Raw genomic sequence first — 19,740 nt, 5'->3', positions numbered from 1 at the left:
CACGCGTTGGCCAAAGGATTACGAGATGCGTAAATAGAGTGTGTATCGTGGGTCGGGTGGAAAAGGGCTGGAGGAGGCACAATTACTCTAACACTGCTTTAACGTTCCAATGAAAATGTCAAAGTGATGCAATTTGTGCGAAGGAATAGCCCGATCAATAGCCACTCCCCTCGCTATTATTATTCGAAAGCAGTTGGAAAACACTGTTTTAATGAAGGCTCGATGGATATTCCACATACGTGATATTCATTCGCTTTCTCCGCAAGTAAACTAAACGTTAGTCGTTGCGTGCAATGCGTACGTAGCAGACATGTCGGCCTATTAGCGCTTAAGAGTCTCTTTCTTTACATTGTACACGATTTAATGTGCGTCACTACTTGCCTCTCATATCTCAGCGGCGCGACATTTCGTTCGACGCGAGCCGAGTGCCGACGCCGACGCCGACGCCGTCCATTATTATTATTGTATGAAAAAGAAAAAGAGAAGAAAAATCGAGCATTTTGAAGAATTATTGGTCGTGATCTCGGGAATGGCGTGGACGGGACTCGTCCATACCGATGCGGTCGCACGAGCGCCAACACAGTCAACATAAAATATTGCTCTCCTCCATTATGGGTGCATCCCCATTCTCACGAGGCTCTGAAAAATGAGAAAGCCCGGACAATCGCGAGAGCGGTCGGCTACTCCCAAGATAGAGTTTCGATGTGTTTCACGTTCAAGTGCATCGCGTGACTGATCGGGTGTTAAAATAAAAAATTACGCCAACTCCTCGGCAGCACCGGCACCCTTCAGCGGATCTCGGGGCTCCTGGTCAAGAACTGGACGAATCGGCAAGCGATCGTTGGTACCCTCGCGAAGCGGCGAGCGAGCAAGGCCAAGAAGGAACAACCACAGCCACAACAGCACCAACAACAATAACAGCAAGAACAGCCACGATTACCACAGCGACAACAAAAACAACAACAATAGCCAAAACAACCACAGCCAGAACAATAACTAATACCACCACTACTACTACTAGTACCACTACTACTACTACTACTACTACCACCACCACTACTACTACTACCACCACCACCACTACTACTACCACCACCACCACCACCACCACTACTACCACCACTACAAGTACTAATATTACTACGAGGACGAGGAGGAGGAAAAGGGAAAGAAAGTCGAAATTCGAATTTGCGTGGTGTATGCATAATAATGCGACGCATACCTGGCCCAAGGCGACGCATGCACATTGTCGCCCGGACAGAAACACGCGTCTCCCGTATTTTTACGGGACGCATGAGAATGAGCGGTCGGTCGCTTCGGCATCCAAGCCTTGCCATGCCCCCGCGAACGCATCCCAGGCACGTACATCGGCTTAGAGACGGCTTCTTCGGTCCCCGTTCGTGTGAACGTCTATGGTAATGGCCAGAGCCCGGGGTGGACCTGCGACGCGGCTTTCTTGGACCAGAGATTCCGTCCTTCCGAATGGGCCAGCCCCTTACGACACACCACGTCCGATGATAATCGATCGGTACTCGACGCCACGTTGACTTTAATCCTGGATGAATTTCGATGGCAGATCACTGTCTGCACTCGACTATTCATTGAGCGGGAGAGAGAGAGATACTCGCGCGATATCGTGACGTACTACCAGCCTAATAAGGTGCGAAACGCCCGGATCGGCGAGATCTGATGGCGAGAGGCGGGGGAACAACCTCGCATGCAAACACAGAGTCGAGTGCGTCTGTAGGTGACGGCGAAAGATGATGAGAAGGAATGCTAGAGACGATTTTTGGAGAGAGAGAGAGAGAGAGAGAGAGAGGCGGAAAAGAGCTGCAAAGGATCGGCGGACCATTTTCCGATCGACCGGGACCCCCTCGACAATGGCCGATCTTTGCAGGAGCCCCATTGTCTGGTTCGTGGAGGAGGGCCGAGATCTCGGGGAACGAGTGCTTCCCATCATCCGCCGGGGGCGTCGATTTTTCGACCTCGCGCCCCTCCGCCCCTCGTCCCTCGCCATTGTAAACGTGCGGGATAAAAGCCGGAGGTGTCGCGCGGAGGCGCGCGTGAGAGAATCCGTCGTTCGTTCGCCGCGAGGCGCGATTCGCTTTTGCCTCGTTCGCGCTCCTTTCCACGGGCCTGGGAACGGGGCGATGAAAGTCGAGGATAGTCCGCGTTCCGGCTCATCTATACTAACTCGCGACGGTTTTTTCCTCACCACCCATCACCACCCATCCCCACCATTAGCTAATTGATGGGAAAGCCGCTGGCAAATTGGCCCAGTTTTCAAACGCATAACCTCTCGTACTCCCGGCGCCTCGTTATTATATTAATTAATGGTGCTTTTGCCATGGGCTTTTGTATTAGTCGAGGGAAGAGGGAAGGGGTGCCCGCTGGTGTTTTCTTAACTCTCGTCTTCTCGAGCTCTGCAAATCGAAAGCAAAAGTCCAGCAAGAACGAAATATACATCTTCCCGGCACTTTCCGCTGCCGTCGTCCCTCTCCAGAGACGTAAGTGGATCTGGGAAGTAAACGCGAATGCGGATGCGCCAGAGTCCGGTCAGTGAAATGAGAAGGCTGAAAGTCTCGATCGAGACTCGGCGGAAAAGTCGATAGAGAGAGAGAGAGAGAGAGAGAGAGAGAGAGAGAGAGAGAGAGAGAGCAACCACGACGCGTTTAAACACCTGGGTGGGATCGGGACTGCGGAGGAAGATGCGGGGGCGGTCACGCTGGGCAATTTAAAGCGAATCTCGAAACGCTCGCTGTGGCTCGCTCCATCTACATGTCCGTGTGCGTGTGTGGGGGGAGCGCGTGCGCGGACCGGAACCCTCCGGTCTAGCGCTTTGCCTCTACCGAGGAATTCCAAAATTACACCTTTCACAGCGAAAGCATGGAGTGGTAGAGAGAGGGAGGGATTGGGGGGGGGGGGGGGGGGGGGGGGGTGGGGGGGGGGGGGGGGTAAGCACGGGATCGACGTTACGTACACACCACACACCCGGGACACGCTCTGAGTCGGGCTCAATGAGCTTCGGCGGTGATTCGCCTTTCTAGCGGTGTCAATGAGCCCGAGCGCTCAAAAGGAAGTCGGGGCAACATATTGCTCACTCGCGACAAAGACGCGCTTTTTGTCAATGGACAAATCGTCTGTTTATTATAGGAGCCGAGAAGACGGGTTTGGACTGCGGGTGGCGGTGGGGGGGGGGTGAAGTTGGTGAGGAATGAAAGATTAATGTGGCGGTTGTTGGAATTTCCACAGTGTGCTCGCATTCACGGGCGTCGGCACAATTGTTTTTTACAATAACAGTGGCATGAAAAAGCAACTGATAAACAAGATAATTGCGATGGTAAATAAACGGAGAAAAGGAAAATTAAAAGCAAATCGTGTCGCCTCTGTATTGTGACAAATTTTTATCTCGTGCTTGAAATTACGTAAAAATTCATGATGAATGGAGAATGCGGACTTTATCCGCTCGGTGCTTTAATTAATTCGCCGATGCGTAAGTTCGATTATGCCGCTCTAGCGAGCGTGCGTATCGTTTCCGGTGGAAAGCATCGATCCCTCGTGCTCGCTCGGCCTTTACGCGACGACAAAAGCAGGCTCGTAAGCTTTAAAACCAAAGTTCAGGTCGTTTTGAGAATTTGGCAGTGACTGCGGCGGGAGGACTCGAGGGAGGTGGGACAAGGTGAGAACGGAGGTGGAAAGATCGTAAGGAAAATCGGATGTCGATGTGAGTGCGTAGAAGTGAGGCAGACGTGTGACTAACAAATGTATAAACCGGACCGCAATGGCTTGGATTTCAGCTTAACCGAGGCGCCCACGAGTTTCGAGTTCCGCGAGAGGCATTTTCGCCGACCGAAATAAATATTCACCGCACCGTGGGGATTACGGAGGTCGACCTTATCTCCCTCGCGCACAAGGAGTCTCCTGTTTAGCGGGTACGGGAAGAAAATCCAATTGCCCTCGTGCGCACTTTTTGGATTGAGTAACCGTGACAGGAAAGCGTTTATATGACCATTGCGCGAGGATTTTGAAAATATATGTAAATGTGAGCTCGAGCATTGTTATTCCCCTTTGCGCGATTGACATTTTCGAGCGGAACCGTCGTCTCTCTCTCTCTCTCTCTCTCTCTCTCTCTCTCTCTCTCAGCCGTGTGCGCGCTTTCGTAATCCACTCGTTCGCTTAACTACGAATTACAATTGAATGACTAGGTGTAATGAATGTTATCAGTTTGATTGCATAACGATTATTCATCTTTTGTTTTCGTGCAGCAATTTTAGGATGTATTATGCAAATGTCTATTACCGTCGACTCTTAAATCCAGGCCTTTCAAGCATTGTCTTGCCGTTTCTTAATGTCAAGAGAAAAAACAAAAAAAAAAACAGTAAATGGGAAAATAAAAAAAAATTTGGAAGGAAAGAAAGGGAAAAAGTACGATATTTACGTTCAAAATAGGAGAGAACAAGAGAGAAAAATGGAGAAAATATTATAAAGCGTGGAAGTGGTAAATATTCATGAACTGGGGAATGAAAGAGAAATGGAAAGTTGGTGCTGAACATTACGTGTATAGCAAAATTCACGTGTTATCGCCGTTCAAAGATTAATAGATTATATATTGAAATGAAGAAATTCCGTGTTATCGATAATAAAAACACGTGGTATTTACACAACATTGGCAAATCCCATAAGGTAAACAAGTTGACGATAATTTTACAGTTTGGCTCTAAAGTCGAAAGGTAAACATGAAATTTTATAAGGAGAGTCAAGAGAAACGGTAGATCAGCTTCTGCTTGCAAACAATCGCCGTACGCCGTATTAATGTCGCTCGATTATCTCGACAATTTCTCAATCTCGATATTCTTCTCTTATTATAAGAATGTCATGCATGCAATTTGCAAAAAGCTGCTACGTTGAAATACCATAGAATTATTCCAATGTTCGCAATAATCGAGTAATAATATATAACACTTGGCACATATTTCACAAAACAATATTCGCTTATCATTTGTGCGAGGAATGCGATATCACTCTCTCTCTCTCTCTCTCTCTCTCTCTCTCTCTCTCATTTACGCTCGTTCGAGCTAACGCGCACGCGCAGATATACACAGCGACACTCGCATGCGCGTACGCACGGAGATATTGGAATTTCGAGCAATAGCCTTGAAAGCCTACGCGATCGATCGATTAAAATGATCTCGATAAACAATTTTCAGCCTAACGCGAGATTAATTTAATTGCTCGCTCGGCGGAAGTGCGTAACGCATCCGGCCGGCCAATAGCTTGGCGCAATCCGATCTGAACAGCGCACGGGTTTGTCGTGGAGGGGCGCGGATTTAAAATAGCGGCTGTATTTTAAACTCGAGTCAGCTTTTTAAATTTCGCAACAATAGCATGGCGTGCGATCGGAAGCACAGCGGTCGGTTCCATCATTCCTCCGCGTCCTTACATCTTTCCCACAGGAGAGCTCGGGATGCGCGAGTGTTGTCGACAACGCCAACGAGACGATTTGTCGTGAATTTACCTCTCCGCTCAAGATTTTCCAACTGTCGCGATTGCCTCTGATTAACCGATGGCAAAAAACGAAGTAGGAAGAGAGAGAGAGAGGGGGAGGGGGAGTGTAGTAAGAGGGGGAGGGAGATGAATAGGATACGTAGAATAAAAGGCAAAATAGCCGATAGGATGTAACCCTTGGTGGTTAGTACTCGGCGAGAGGAGTAGGATGGCCGCTCGTCACGTTGGCGGCGGTGAAGTCGCGGGAGGGGAGAATAGAACGGTAAAGAAAAGGCTGAGTAAAATGAGAAACCGTGAGTGCGGTGAGGAGATATATGCACAAAGGGTGGATGGGCGGAGGGGTGAAGGGAGTTGAGGGCACATCTCACCTTGCAAGGCGAACCTGCTCATAGCGATGCCCTCTGCAGCAGAGCTCGTATCGCGCGGTCCTTGAGTAATAATTGGCTCGTGAAATATCCTTAAATTTCGAGGGAACCTCGCAGCCTTTGTATCGGAGAGCAAAGGAGTCTCTCGTCACGATCTCGCCAGGACATCGATCGCAAATTGATCGCGTGATTGCGGTGGCCGAGTAACTCCCGTCGAGCGCCTTCCCTTTCGCACAATTATTTGCTCGCGTCGGTCGCTACTTTCTTTTTCCCATTCGCATCGCGTGTTGGACAAATATCGAGTGCGTGGGGGCAGCCGAGACACTTTAAAGGACGATGTCGGAGGGAGGTGCGATTGGCGAGGCGAGTGGCACTCGCGCTGAATGTATTCGATAAATCAATGAACTCCGTCGCTGAATAATCTCGCGCGCTAATAAATCGTACCGAGTTGTGTTTTTGCTAATGAAATAAATTAAATCCCAAGATCATATAATATCATTGACACGATATTATAAATATTATTGCTACCGGCAAACAACAACAACAACAACAACAACAACAACAACAACAACAACAACGTACGATTTACGTCATTTTGTAATTATTAATTTTTACTTCATTCGTTCTTTCATTCCCCCTTCTTTCACGTCCCCTTAACCTATCTCGATCAATGTCTTCGTAATAAATATTAATGATAATAATAATGGCAAATAGTAATATTACGAGGCAATATTGTCGACGTAATTAATGTGTAATTGCGCGTACCTCGGCAGTAGGGAGCCATCAATTTTTCAACTTTTCCAATGATAATTTGTTAATCGATCCAATTAACGTTCCGTGGCATTATGTTTAGCTTGGATGAAGTAGCCATTGTTGGCTGATAATCCAATCGTTATTCACATAAACTTTGCCTTTTTTCATTTTTTCATGTTTTTATTTATGTATTTATTTTTTTTTTTTTAGTGAGTAATCCCCGGCTCCTTTTCTCCAAGGCCAATACCAATGCTCATTGATGAGAGAGCGGCATTATTGCATTATTGCTGCAACGTACGTCATCCATGGCAGATAAGAGGCTACGGTAATATTTGTATGGATTAATGGGCTCGAGTGTTGCAATCGTCGCGCGGCCCGTCATATCCAAAAATCTGGTGGCGAGTGTCGTCTCTCGCATTTTTGCAAAGACATTTAAGATTCGGTGATTTCCACGTAACGAGGACGCGGTTCTCTCCTTTTTTTTTTCACCGCGTAACGCAACTCTCGCGCACGTACGAACGTGGCGAGGGCGTGTGGGTGGATTGGATGGATGGGGGGGGGGGAAGGCTCGCTTTACTCGTTCGGGACCGGCTGAAAGAGGCGAGTGAAGCCGAGGGAAAAAAAAAGGGGGGGGAGGTGCTCACGATAAGGCTCAAGCCCTTTCCGCGTGCAAATAATCACGGGCCTAACGTTGTAATAAAACCCTCGTGGCGCCTCTTTCTCTTCTTTTTCTCCCGTGCACACGGCTTCTTTTATTTCATCCTACGCGTGCGTTCTGGTTTGTTCTTTATTTCTTTACTCTTTTTTTCTTTTTCTTTTTTTTTTTTTCTTTTATCGTTACGTTGCTACATGGACGTGCACGGCTGAGAATTTGCCTTGATAACACGTGGACAAACAGTCCCGTGGAATATAAAGATTGTAATCGGTCTTGGCAAGACTGGGGCGCATTTGTACATATACAAAAGCAGATATTGTATTTTCTTGCGTATGTCTCATTAAGGGGAATAAAAATAAAATGTAAAAAGCTTGCTTAAAGGCTGCCCAGTGGCATCCCAATGTTATTAAGAGGAGAGAGAAGATGTAATTGTCAAGGGGCAGCGATTGAAAAATCGCCCGTCTTATATCGAGCATTTGCCAAAAGGTATGAGAAGAGCGCGAAACCTCTCGCCTCCTCGGCATCCATTTAACGAAACAAAGTGCGATGAAAGGTATGAAAAAGGTCGGCGCACCGACGCTCGGCACAATGCCGCCGACGAGCTCTAACAAAAAGGTTGGAAAGGTTTATTTAAACACGACGCAAGCTGTTAACTCGGCGCACACATTGCCGTATGGGAACGGAAGAGGAGAAAATTAATCAGGAAGATGGGAGGATGGATTTTTAAATAAAACCACCAAACAGATGGGAGGCCGACGGTCCACGCACACGCGCGCGGCCGCGCGCCTCCTCGCATATGAGCGAGTCATCATCTCTCGCACAAGCGCCCGAGTTTACCAACAATCCTCCTTACTAATCTCTCATTTCCCATAAAAGAACAAAGACGCGTTCGCGTACACGGGGTCCAGGCGAATCCAGGCGATCGTCTCTCGGCTGCTCCCAGGGGCAGGCACGTCATTAGAGGATCTTAGTACCGAGGCTCCTTTATGGATTATTATAATACTGTATGAATTCCTTGTGAAAATATGGAGGGACGCCGCGCGCGTGACAACTCGTACGTGTATAATCATTAGCTCGAGGAGCTAACGGAGATTTCTTAGAGACTTTTCATCTACTTTTTCTTCTTGTTTTTTTGTTTGCTTTTTCTTTTTTCTATCTTTTTTATTTCTACTTGTGTCTTTGTTTTTTCTCTCTCTCTGTCTCTCTCTCTCTCTCTCTCTCTCTCTCTCTCTCTTCTTCTGCCAGACGAGTTTATATGTGTATTAGCGCGTATCCGAATGAGTTTACGCATTACGGTAACTGATATTTAATCACCGAGGTTGCCTCCTCATTGTCGATCGACTCATCATAAATATCGTTATGCCTCTTTGTATTTAGGCCTCGAGTGATTAAAAAAACCGTGGTTCTTGGTTCTGGTATTCCTCGCATCTTAACTGTCGACAAATGCGATTCGGAAATACATTGCTCGTGACGTATAACTTACGGGAGCTGCCGCTTTTCGTTTATTCACAGTACCTTTTACGGACTTTACGGCACAATAGTCGCAAATTTATTTATCTTCTCGATACAACAATGTGCAATTATATCGAACACTCTCTTAGATGTTAATAAAGAAAGTTTCATCGTTCGCTGAATTCACGAGAATTCTTGCAAGTAATGCTGAACCTTCAACTTTCCAAAATCATCAGCGAAAGCACTAGTTTTCTTCCTTTTGAGAATCAATGAAATACAATGAAAAATATAATTGATTACTACAGCGTGAGAAGAACTTGTAAGAATAAATGGAAAATTATTTATACGTATAATAATTCAATATTTGCAATTTATAGACGAATAAGAAATCTTATTTTGTAACAAGTAACCACTGCTTTTCCATTTTACGTCAATTACCCTTTTTGTTTTATTTTTATCATTCCTTCGTTCCTTCCTTCTTTTTTGCCATTCCATTCATATAGTTCGTAGTAAAAATGCTCCGCCTAGAGTTTGTCGCTGCAAAAATTGTTTTGGATGGAATAAAGCTAATTATACATTATGTCTTAGGTGCGTGGTGTCGTTTCACCATCGTGCGCCACTTACGCCCCACTCAAAAGGCACGAAATACATTTGTCGTTCTAAAAGCAGAGAGATCCCGAGGGTGCGAGCAGCGCCCCCAGCCCAATATAAAATGGAAAAATCCTCTCATCGATTCGACCATCATTTCAAAGCTGCGGCATATGTACGAAATGGACAAATGTATGCGACGATTTCCGGTGAACTTCTTCTGTAAAAATTACTTTCGGGCGTGACTTATGGAACTGGATTGTTCTTTTAGCAAAAGCGTTACGTTACTGCGCGCACAAGGAAGACGCAGAAGAAGAAGAAGAAGAAGAAGAAGAAGAAGAAGAAGAAGAAGAAGAAGAAGAGGTAGAGGAAAAAGACATCTTCCTGACGGGAGTGGCAGCGGCGAATATGTGGGTCGGATCTCGGGATTATTTTTCTCCAAAATTCGGCAGCGTCGACGTCTCGCTTTATGACGGGAGGTGGACAAGTCCGACGACTATCCGGAATTACGGAGGGATCGAGGAATTACGAGTCCAACCGTAAGACCTCAATAAGGATACATTCTCGGCGCTCGAATATGGTCATTCGATTTTTACTAATCGACTAGTCATCGGCGTAGACTCGCTATCCCTGTTCGCGCGCGCGACTTTTCATCGCCGGCTGAATTATCTCTCGAAGATAGCGCATGATGAGCGAGAGGCTATCCATAGAGCTTTTAAAGCGAGAAGGAGGAGGAGGAGGATGAGGAGAGAAGGATAGCCGATGCTAAAGTAGGAGGGAATTTTAATGTTGGGATATCGAGTGACGAATGGCCCGTGACGTTTGACTTATGACTAAGAGGAGGAGGAAGCGCAGATTCGCGATCGCCCACCGCCACGGATCAAATATCCGCGAACAATGAGAGAGAACGAGTCCCAGCGCACTTACTTTACTGTAACCAGGATCTTATGACGCAGGGCGCGAGTCACACCGCCCATCGGCATCTCCGTGTCCCCCTTATCGTCAGCCACTCGCCTCTCCCAGCGACTCTACATTTTCTTCACACTGCCTTTTTGGCGGAGATGGCTAAACAATTGTTTGGTCCGTATCCCACCCCACCCCCATCCCCTTCACACCCACCATCCCGCCCCACCCTACCTTCATTCAAATACTACTCAACCTTTAGGAGAGATCGGAACAAAGCTTCGCCGATCATGCAACCAATTTCTTTATTAGAAAGCCGCATAGAGCCTTTCATTTGCCGACCGGAAATTTTCGGGGCACTGCTAGCGTGCGCTCGCTTAATGTGTGTGTGTGTGTGTGTGTGTGTGTTAGGTAAGAATGCAAGAGACGGGGCTACCGTATAAGCGGCTTCGTTTTCGATTTTCTTTATTCTTCTTTTTGTAAATTCGTATCCTTGCAAAGGCAGGAAGGAATACGTGCTGACGGTTCAGCTAGAGCATCGCGTGACACGTAGAGTATCGGCGAACGGGCCGACCGTCGGTCTAGATCTGTTAAATAAAAGCTGCCCCCTCGCATGCCTTACGCTTATCTTAATTATCTTAACTTATCAACAACCTTATCTTTAACATCATAGGAGCCGTTAAAAATGAACGCCGAGCTAAAGAGCCGAGAGACTTGCCCAGGTAACCTCGTGGTACGGTTGAGGGTGATGGGGAAAGGCGTTGGAGGCGCGTCGCCAGGCTGACTCGGACACTGCTGGGGAGAGGAGGTCGCACGCGACCGGCCTCGGAACCGGTTCCGGCAAATTACCTTTTGACGAAAGAGCCTGGCTCTTTCTCCTTTATGGTCCGGGGTAGTGAGTCGCGCGCGTGGGTAAGGTTGTTAAGGTTGTAGAGCCGTCGCGGGCCGGGAATAGCCGATTGTTTTGGCGATGCCATTGTCAGCGCGAGACGCGATAAATTCATTTGCGTGAAGCGCGGGAAATCACGCCAAGTTATTTTCTTTCCTTGGTTTTTCTCAAGAGACCTAGCGGAGCGCTGGTGCCGCAATGCATGTCGAGAGGTAAAGTATGTTGGTAACGCGCTTCAATGCTGTGCGTCACTGTTTTCTCTCTCTCTCTCTCTCTCTCTCTCTCTGTCTCTCTCTGTCTCTCTCTCTCTATGTCTAGCTCGCTCGTTACAAGTCGAATGGCGCAAGTCACGATTCGCGATTATTATTCGGATTTGTCGATCATGAGGTTTTATGATGTTAAGGGAAAAAATTGAGGAAAGTTAGCGCGGTGATGTTCACAAAGGCTTTCCCACTCAATTGAAAATTTGACTATGCGATTAAGTCTAATAATATTGAAATAACTTTGGATGAATTTTGTTCTTTTCGATAGTCCGATTCGTTTATTTAGTTGTTGGATCGCTGAGTTGAAAATCCGACGATGCTTTGGACTAATGTCAAGTTCAATAAGATAGGCTTTTCTTAGAAACATATTTTATCTCTATGTAAATTGATTATCTTATCTTTTCAACGAGAGCATCTTATATTCTTGCTCTCTCTCTCTCTCTCTCTCTCTCTCTCTCTCTCTCTTTCTCTCTCTGTCTCTGTCTCTCTATCTATCTATCTATCTTAACTTGTAGATTTGGAATATTAAGCAATGGAGTCGAGATGGTAAATGTTCGTTTATCTATTTTTCTTCAGTTTTCGGTTAATTTTTTTTTTTTTCGTTTTCTTTTTTTTTCCTCTTCTATTTTCTCAGACGAATTAATGATAAAGGCAAGCATTAAAACTTTCTCTGTGCATTGTGTAATAATATAAGCGCGTCGCAAGGAAATGTCGTCAACGTTATTTGCCATTGTCGAGCCATGACGATTATCCTTGCGATGTTGCCACTTTTGACATGGCTAATTGAGCGCGACAGTTAGAACGAAAATCGGCCTTATATTTTGAGAGTGTGTGATTTATAAATAATATCGTGATTATCGAATAGCGGAAAAATTTTCCCACACTTGGAACGTAACGTATCGACCAACTGCGCACTTCCATTCGGGTCTCATAAAGCCATCGTTAAAGCTTCAATACCGCTCGAGCTTTCATATATAAATAAAGATTATTTATTCGACTAGCGAGGCCCAGCGCTATCGATTGCAAAGCGCAGCTTTTTCCCGTGAACCGCCGATACCAATCTAATCCATGCTGGTAGAATATTTTTGGATGAGTTATGTAGGTACTTGTGACGTTGGAAGCTTTACGGCTAAACTCGTAGCCGTAAGTAAGACACGTGTCGTTGGGCCAGTGGCAATCAAAGCGCCTCCAGCCTCCTCGCAATTCGTGCTCAACCAAAGATTAAACACGACTAAACTCTTCTCCAGGGGTGAATATACTTTGAACTGCAATTTTGTTCTGTTTAAGTATGTTGACAATCCCGGTGTGTATGAGAGCTGCCCAGGAAAGCCCTGGGGAAAGCGCTCGAGTTTTATTATCGCACTCGAGGATGAATGGCGCCGAACGACGGTGTTTATGGGGATACCCGAGCGGCCTGGAATTATCGAGAAGTGCTATTTCCAGTGGAGTGGGAAGACGGGAGGGTAAGCGGAGATCCAAGATACTTGGATCTAAGCAAGGGCTTGGGGATTGGCTGTTTTTGGATTGTCAGGCCCTATCCCTTGGGCCTTGCTCATTACCAATAATAGACGATCCACTGTCTTATTCATCATCACTATCCGCACAATGGCATTTGGCAATTTCAGAAAAATAATTTTATTTATAGTTGATCCATATTATTATGATTTTATTTTTTTTTTCGTTATTATTTTGGATTATTTCCTTGTCGTACGTGTTATTACAAATTTTCTTTTAATTTTCTCTACTTTATGAAATCTAAAAGTCTATTGGACTATTTTTTTTTATATCGTGAGGTATTATTAATCTTAGATAATTGATTAGTAAATTAATTCTGAAATGCAAACTGTGATGATTTCACATTTCGTCCGGCATTTATGAAGCTAAATGAGTGAAAAAATATTTACACTGCATCTCCCCAATTCAATTAACAATAGAGAATATATTTATCAATGCTTAATTTTTGTTATGATAAAAGTTCTCATAGACCAACGACCGCTTGATTTACACGTATTTGAAAAAAAAAAAAATTAAAAAAGAATTTTTGCCATTATCTCGTATCTTTACTTGTTTCTTCAGCAACTTTAAATAAATATTGATTTTATTCTGAGTAAATGCATATCAAAGATAATAAGGTCTAGCATGTAAAGATATGCTTTAAGAAAAATGTCAATGTTTCACGGATAATATCCGTAAAAGCTGGGAGAGAGTGAGTGAGAGAGAGAGAGAGAGAGAGAGAGAAAGAGAGAGAGAGAGAGAGAGTGAGCTTTGGATGCGTTATACGAATAGCATATTTTTAATTTAGAAAACTGTTTTAAAGATAAGCATAAAAATGTACAAACGACTCTCAAGTCATATTATATTTGTCTGAAAGGGCATAAGGTTTTAGTGACTTTGCTTACGATTTTACAAAAAATTATTGTAAACCACATTCTTAATCACATTCTTATGTAAGCCAAAGAAATTTCATCTTAGACCTACACGAATGGTCAATTTTCATTAAAAATATACCTGATTGCACGGTATAAACATATTACGTTATCTGAAATTCAATTTTCTCAATGTCCTTCTCTTCGGTCGAGCAAATCCCAATTTATGGTGCCAAGTCATACCTCACGGCCATCTTTTCTTCGCCTTCCAATAAACATGGGCCATAGCAAAAGCAATACATTCGCTTACAAGCCAAGCCCTCGCCCAGAATGAACAAAGACGAATAAATAACAAACCTAAATTGAATATCATTCGATTTAGCCTTCATATCCTTGACCAAACATTCAGCGGCCAAATAATTATCGCGTTATTTTATCCATACGAGTACCCGACTGATACGCACACATCTACCGACGTACGTGCACACATCACGCACGACTACTCCTATTGCAGTCACGATAGTACCATAATAGAGTCAGCACTTGATTTTCCCTCGAGCAAACACCGAGCATGATAACCCAGGTACTCACATCGCCCCCTCTCGCGGCTCCGAGTCCTGCCGATGCAATTACATTAACGCGCGTCGGCCCCGTTAAATAAAGCGCATCGATCGCAAAAGTGTCGGACACTCCTTGGGCGCGGTTTTTAGGGAGCGCCCTATGGTTAATAACTGCCAAGATAGACATTAGCAACCCCTCGTCTCATTAGCGCTTCTCGACCTCTACGCCCACCAGGGGTTTCCCGGGCATTTCAGCACCGACGGCTCATCCTCTCGCGCCACCTCGCTTTCCCCTCGCTCCTCTTTTTTCCCTGTCTTGTTCATTTACGTTATCATTAGTGTTACAAGCCCATAGCCGTGCCCCGACACGCCTATTATCCCCGCGAGTCCCATCCCCTTCCGTAACCCGGTGCATCGACTCGAATTACTCGGGCCCTTGAGTGCCAAACTTTGCCGAGGGATTTTTCTTTATCGCGACAGAGCTAGTGTTGGGTGGGGCTAAGGTGTTCCGACAAGCCTCGACTTCGACTATTTCTCATTCGTCGACGGCGATGAGGCGCGCGTATCCTCGCGCTTCTGCTTACCCGAAGCTCAGATGAATTATCAATTATCAATCCTCAATAGGCCGAGGCTCTTGCCTCTCGGGTTCAAATTAAAAAAGAATCGCTATAAATATATAGCTATCGCATCTTGCATACACAGCATTGTGTTAGCAGAGACCGTCCAGATATCAGACTGAATCTCGTGGCGGAGGCGGGGGGAATTGGCCAAAAGGTTCACACTTAAAACATGAGGCTATTATGGTCGAGAGGCAATAGGAGGAAGTAAATTTCACGCGCAGGTAGACAATACTGAGCGTGACGGGTGGTTGGGGGACTGAGCTGAGAGGAGAGCGGCTGGATAGAAAGGGAAAAGGGAAGAGCAGGGGGTGTCGCACTACCATTTATTAATGGTAAGGTTAAAGGGGTGTTGCGCTTTGTGTTGGATCGCGACTCGGGATCCGCCCGCGTGCGGGTCAGGTCGGCGTACCCGCTGTATGCTAATTTCTCCCTCCCCCCCCCCCCTCCCCCAACCGGCCGACAAACTGCATCGAACGGCGCACACAATGCGCGCCCTGGAAATAGCTCGACTTTTCGATCAATTCCAAGAATAGACGGGGTACGAATAGCGGAAGGTGGAGAAAGAGGGGCCTCCGGGACTTATTTGCCATTCGCTTGATGTGATCGCAACGAATTTAATTCACATGGCTCGAGCGCTCGTCTCCTAGAAAGTCCGTAGAATGTCCAAGTTGGTAGTGGGCTTCCCTTTGGAGTATAAAAGCCGCTAATCTCCGGCTGAGATTTCGGTCGAGGGTCGCTGCATTTACGAAAATCCCTGTACCTTGCGACAAAACAACTCATGCGCCCATCATTACACCAGCCTCTCGCGTCAATTTGTTCTTATCATCTTTATTCTACGCTTTCGTCACAATGCGTGTGCGCGTGCGTTTATTATGCCTATCGGCGAACGCAAGAAATTATCGTCGCGTGGGCGAATAGCCCAATAAGCTGATTACATCCATCCATTATGGACTGTATGGTCAATAAGTGGGCGAGGCAAAGGGCCGCGTCGATTAGAGGCAAAAAAATTTGTATGGACCATTCGGCGATGATCGAGATTCAGCCGGCAACGTTCGTCCTCGTCGTCGCTCTATTTCTCATTCGAAGCCCCTCGAGCATATTGGTCGAGCGAGAAATACTCGAGCATTTCCGGCCCGGCACCCACCGTGTGCAAGTTACTCGACATTTCCGCTACGAATTCACCTGTCCGTGACGAAAAGCCTCGATTAGCAAAATCGGCTAGTGGAGGAAGTCCGAGTTACTCGTACGTATCGCTGCTAAGGCGGAGTACTGCTACGTTCGCATTATCGGCGAAAGCATCCCTGACCCTTTTATCCTGTCCCGTGGTAATTTCGCTCGCGACGAGTACATCGGGCCCGTTCCTTACGACTCAATAGCTATTCCGTTGTAATCCGTGCGCTACCATGCCACGGGAAATGCATCGTGCGAGCAACGGACATTGCCGTCCTATGCGCCTAGGTCGCCGAGGTGCATCGAACGTCGTAGCCGGGGGCTAATATTCCGTTACCGAATCACCGATACCAGCCAAGTTAGCCGTGGATGAAGTTCCGGGGCTTCGTCGGATGCCGTCAGACGCGTCAAATTCAACTTACGTTAGGCTTGATGGTGATTGCCGGCGTCCAGCCACCCTTTGTTTTCCTCCATAAATCATGGTCACCTTTTACGAATGGGCGCTCGTGCTCGCACTCATCCATTAAGCAAATCAATGCGATATTTTACACGCGTGCCGGTGTTTTATAATAGTCATTAAATCATCTTGATTTTCAGCATCGGGGAGTGTATTTATTTCCTCTTATAACTAACGATTATCCTCGTTAATAAGGAGATGCATTGATCATTATCGATGCGCTCACTCAAAATACTCGAATTATACGCAATGAGAATCCACGCGGCTCAATTATATTTTATATCAATTTTATCAATTATACACGTGAAAAGAATGAAAAGGAGTTATTATCGAAGGACTTGCTCGTCCGTTCCCGTATGCTTCAAGCCAGTCCGATAATCCGTAAGACCTTTGCATGTGAAAGCACCGCGTCTTATCGCACCGAGCGTGTTTAGTGTAAATTAGAGAGATTCTTGTTCCCTCAATTATTGTCATCCCAATTAGTGCCATCTGCATTGAAACTACGTTTGTCCTTTGTGCGCGGGTCTTTCTGGACGAGCATTGTATGGCGGATAAAGTATCTTGGGCGCAAGAGACAAACCACCATCGATCGCACGCGCTCTTAACCCGGAAATTCAAGCTCTTGACTAAACGACAAGTAGGACGACCAACTTCTTCAACATTCGTTTCCGGCCGACGGCTTTCGAGACGACAGGTTCGGTAGTTTTTTCTCTCCCTTTCTTCAAACTACATGATAATCCATAATTGGAAATTCTCTTGGGATGCGGAAGCGTATCTCAAGTAGGGCCTTTCCTTCTTTTTTTTCTTTCCTTTTTTTTCCCCCCATTTTTTCCTTTTTTTTCATCCATTGATTTATTTATTTATTTTCATTCGAGTGCTTTGATACTTTCATGTACGACAACAAGAAGTCTCCGTCTACATTCATAAATTAATTTGATCTTCCCTACAACTGGCGCGTGTACTGCTCAAGTTCAAAGTCAAACTTTTATGGGCAAAACGTTTTTGTTTTCCAAGCTCCGTTTACAGATCCTCGTAGAATTAATTTTCATTTTTTTTTCTCCCTGAATATACGCTTTTACCATTGAATATTGGGATTTTTACATACGATTAATAATCACAGGCTGCATTAATGGCTTTATGATTATAGCGACATTATAAGCCATTTATTTATTAATCAATTTTGATTATTAAGATGCCTATTAAGGAATACGAAGACAATATGAAAGATACATTAGACTTGAAAAGGACGAAATATGTTGATCCCAGATAAATAATGAATGTCTTGATAGTACAAAAATCAGCAGAGCTGCTAGAGAAAAACCAATATTGAATTTCTCACTTGATGTTAGAAAGAGAAAAGAAGAGACAAGAGAGAAGAGAGAGAGAGAGAGAGAGAGAGAGAGAAGGATGAAAAAAAAGTAATTCGAAATGTCCAATAATTTGCTTACAACGATAGCCAAGTTATTTAGAAAAGCAATAAAACTCAAAAGCATTTAACAAACTATTTGACATAATTCGACATTTGAAAGAATAAGAAAAATAATAGGAGGAACAATCTTTCGAGTCATTAGAGATAAGATATTGCATATCTACGCCAGTGCGAATATTAATTTGTAAAGCCGTAGTGAAGTAAGAAACAAGACAAGCTAAAAAAGATAACGAAAGAAAGGAAAAACAATGAAAAAACATAATATCTTGTAAGAAAGATAAGTAAGTAGCATTAGACTGCGGAAACGTTAGGTGCTTGGAATTTACATTATTCCCTCCGTACTTTATGTTTCCTGAGTTAAAGTTAGTGCGTTGAAGAAATCGTCCAATCGTATTTGCCATACTTTGCCATCTTTCATTTTCATCCTTTTCTCCATAGTCTCTATTCATTTAATATATATATATATATATATATATATATATTTCCTGGCGTGAAATCTCGGGATAGGCATTCTTTCCTAATAGCAGCTTTTCGAGAAGTTTTTCAAAAACATCCGTCGCTACGATCGCTACGTGCGACATCGAAACGACCATTACGCAAACCTTCACGCCACACAGGAAATCGAACGTTACCTTGGATCGATCGACCGAGGGATTCCGAATTCACAAAAGCGAGACTTACATTCTCATATTCCTTCAACACCAAGGACAACATAGTGCAATGTATTTAAGGAGCAAATTGTTGCGTTCCTCCCCCCCCCCAGCCACCCACCATACCCGTTTTTAATAATTCTCCTGCCATAATGCCCAAGCGCTTATTATTATTACTCCATCTCCCAACTGAAATAACCGCTTGTTTTTGGTGTAAAATGCGCTCGAGCGCTTTCCACGTAAAAGTGGAGGAGTCGGCGAGGGTTGGACACCGAATCCCAAACGAGGACTCGCGTTATTTAAATCTCGACGTGTCGCCGAGCAAGCAGCCTTTATTTATGTAGCGAAGCGTGAAAGGTGCGAGCGCCCACGGACCTTTGCACGAATTATTTACAAATAAGTGGAGCGATTTTAGCGACGCTTTTATAGCCTTCGCGAGAAATCGAGCTCGGTCCCTTGGTCGTCACACTACCATTACCACCACTACCACCACCACCACCACCACCACCACCACCACCATCACCCCCATGCCAATTATAACGTAAAAGTATGCCAATGTTTATGGGCGATCACAGGTGACCGGGATAATCGTAAAGCGCCGTGAGGCCGTACGAATGAAAAGGCACCTCAAAGCCGGCTAATTTTAAATAATAAAGTGCGGTGGCCACGCTTGAAATAGATGGCTCGTGTAAACAGAGGCTGAATTTTAATTTGGGAGGCGCGGTCGGGGGGCGGATTATTAGCTCGGACGTGTTTTCAGAGCCGCGCCTAAAATAGCGGCGGGCATCCGTCGACGGCCGAGGGAACTTCGTCGCGCATCGATCGGCCGGAGTCTCGAGGCGCGCAGCCGCCGCCGCCATCGAGGCGTAAACCTTCTGGAGGCGACGAGAGGATATCGACGTTACCATTACCCCGGTGTCTTTACGAGCCCTATGGCTTCCGAGAGCGAGCTTTTGCCAACGACGCCGCCGCCCTTTCTTGGGACGACGCGCGGCCCAGCCCCACTCGCCCCGACCCTACTTCCCGGCACAAAAAACGACGGATGTCCGCGTCCCAGGCGATGAGAGCCACGAGGGCTTTTGCCCACACCCCGTCTCCAACAGATTTGCGATCTC

This window comes from Ceratosolen solmsi, unplaced genomic scaffold, assembly GCF_000503995.2.
Source record: "Ceratosolen solmsi marchali unplaced genomic scaffold, CerSol_1.0 scaffold10, whole genome shotgun sequence".
Classification (NCBI taxonomy): domain Eukaryota; kingdom Metazoa; phylum Arthropoda; class Insecta; order Hymenoptera; family Agaonidae; genus Ceratosolen; species Ceratosolen solmsi.
The sequence above is the reverse complement of the archived record's forward strand: the minus strand, read 5'-3'. Positions refer to the sequence as shown.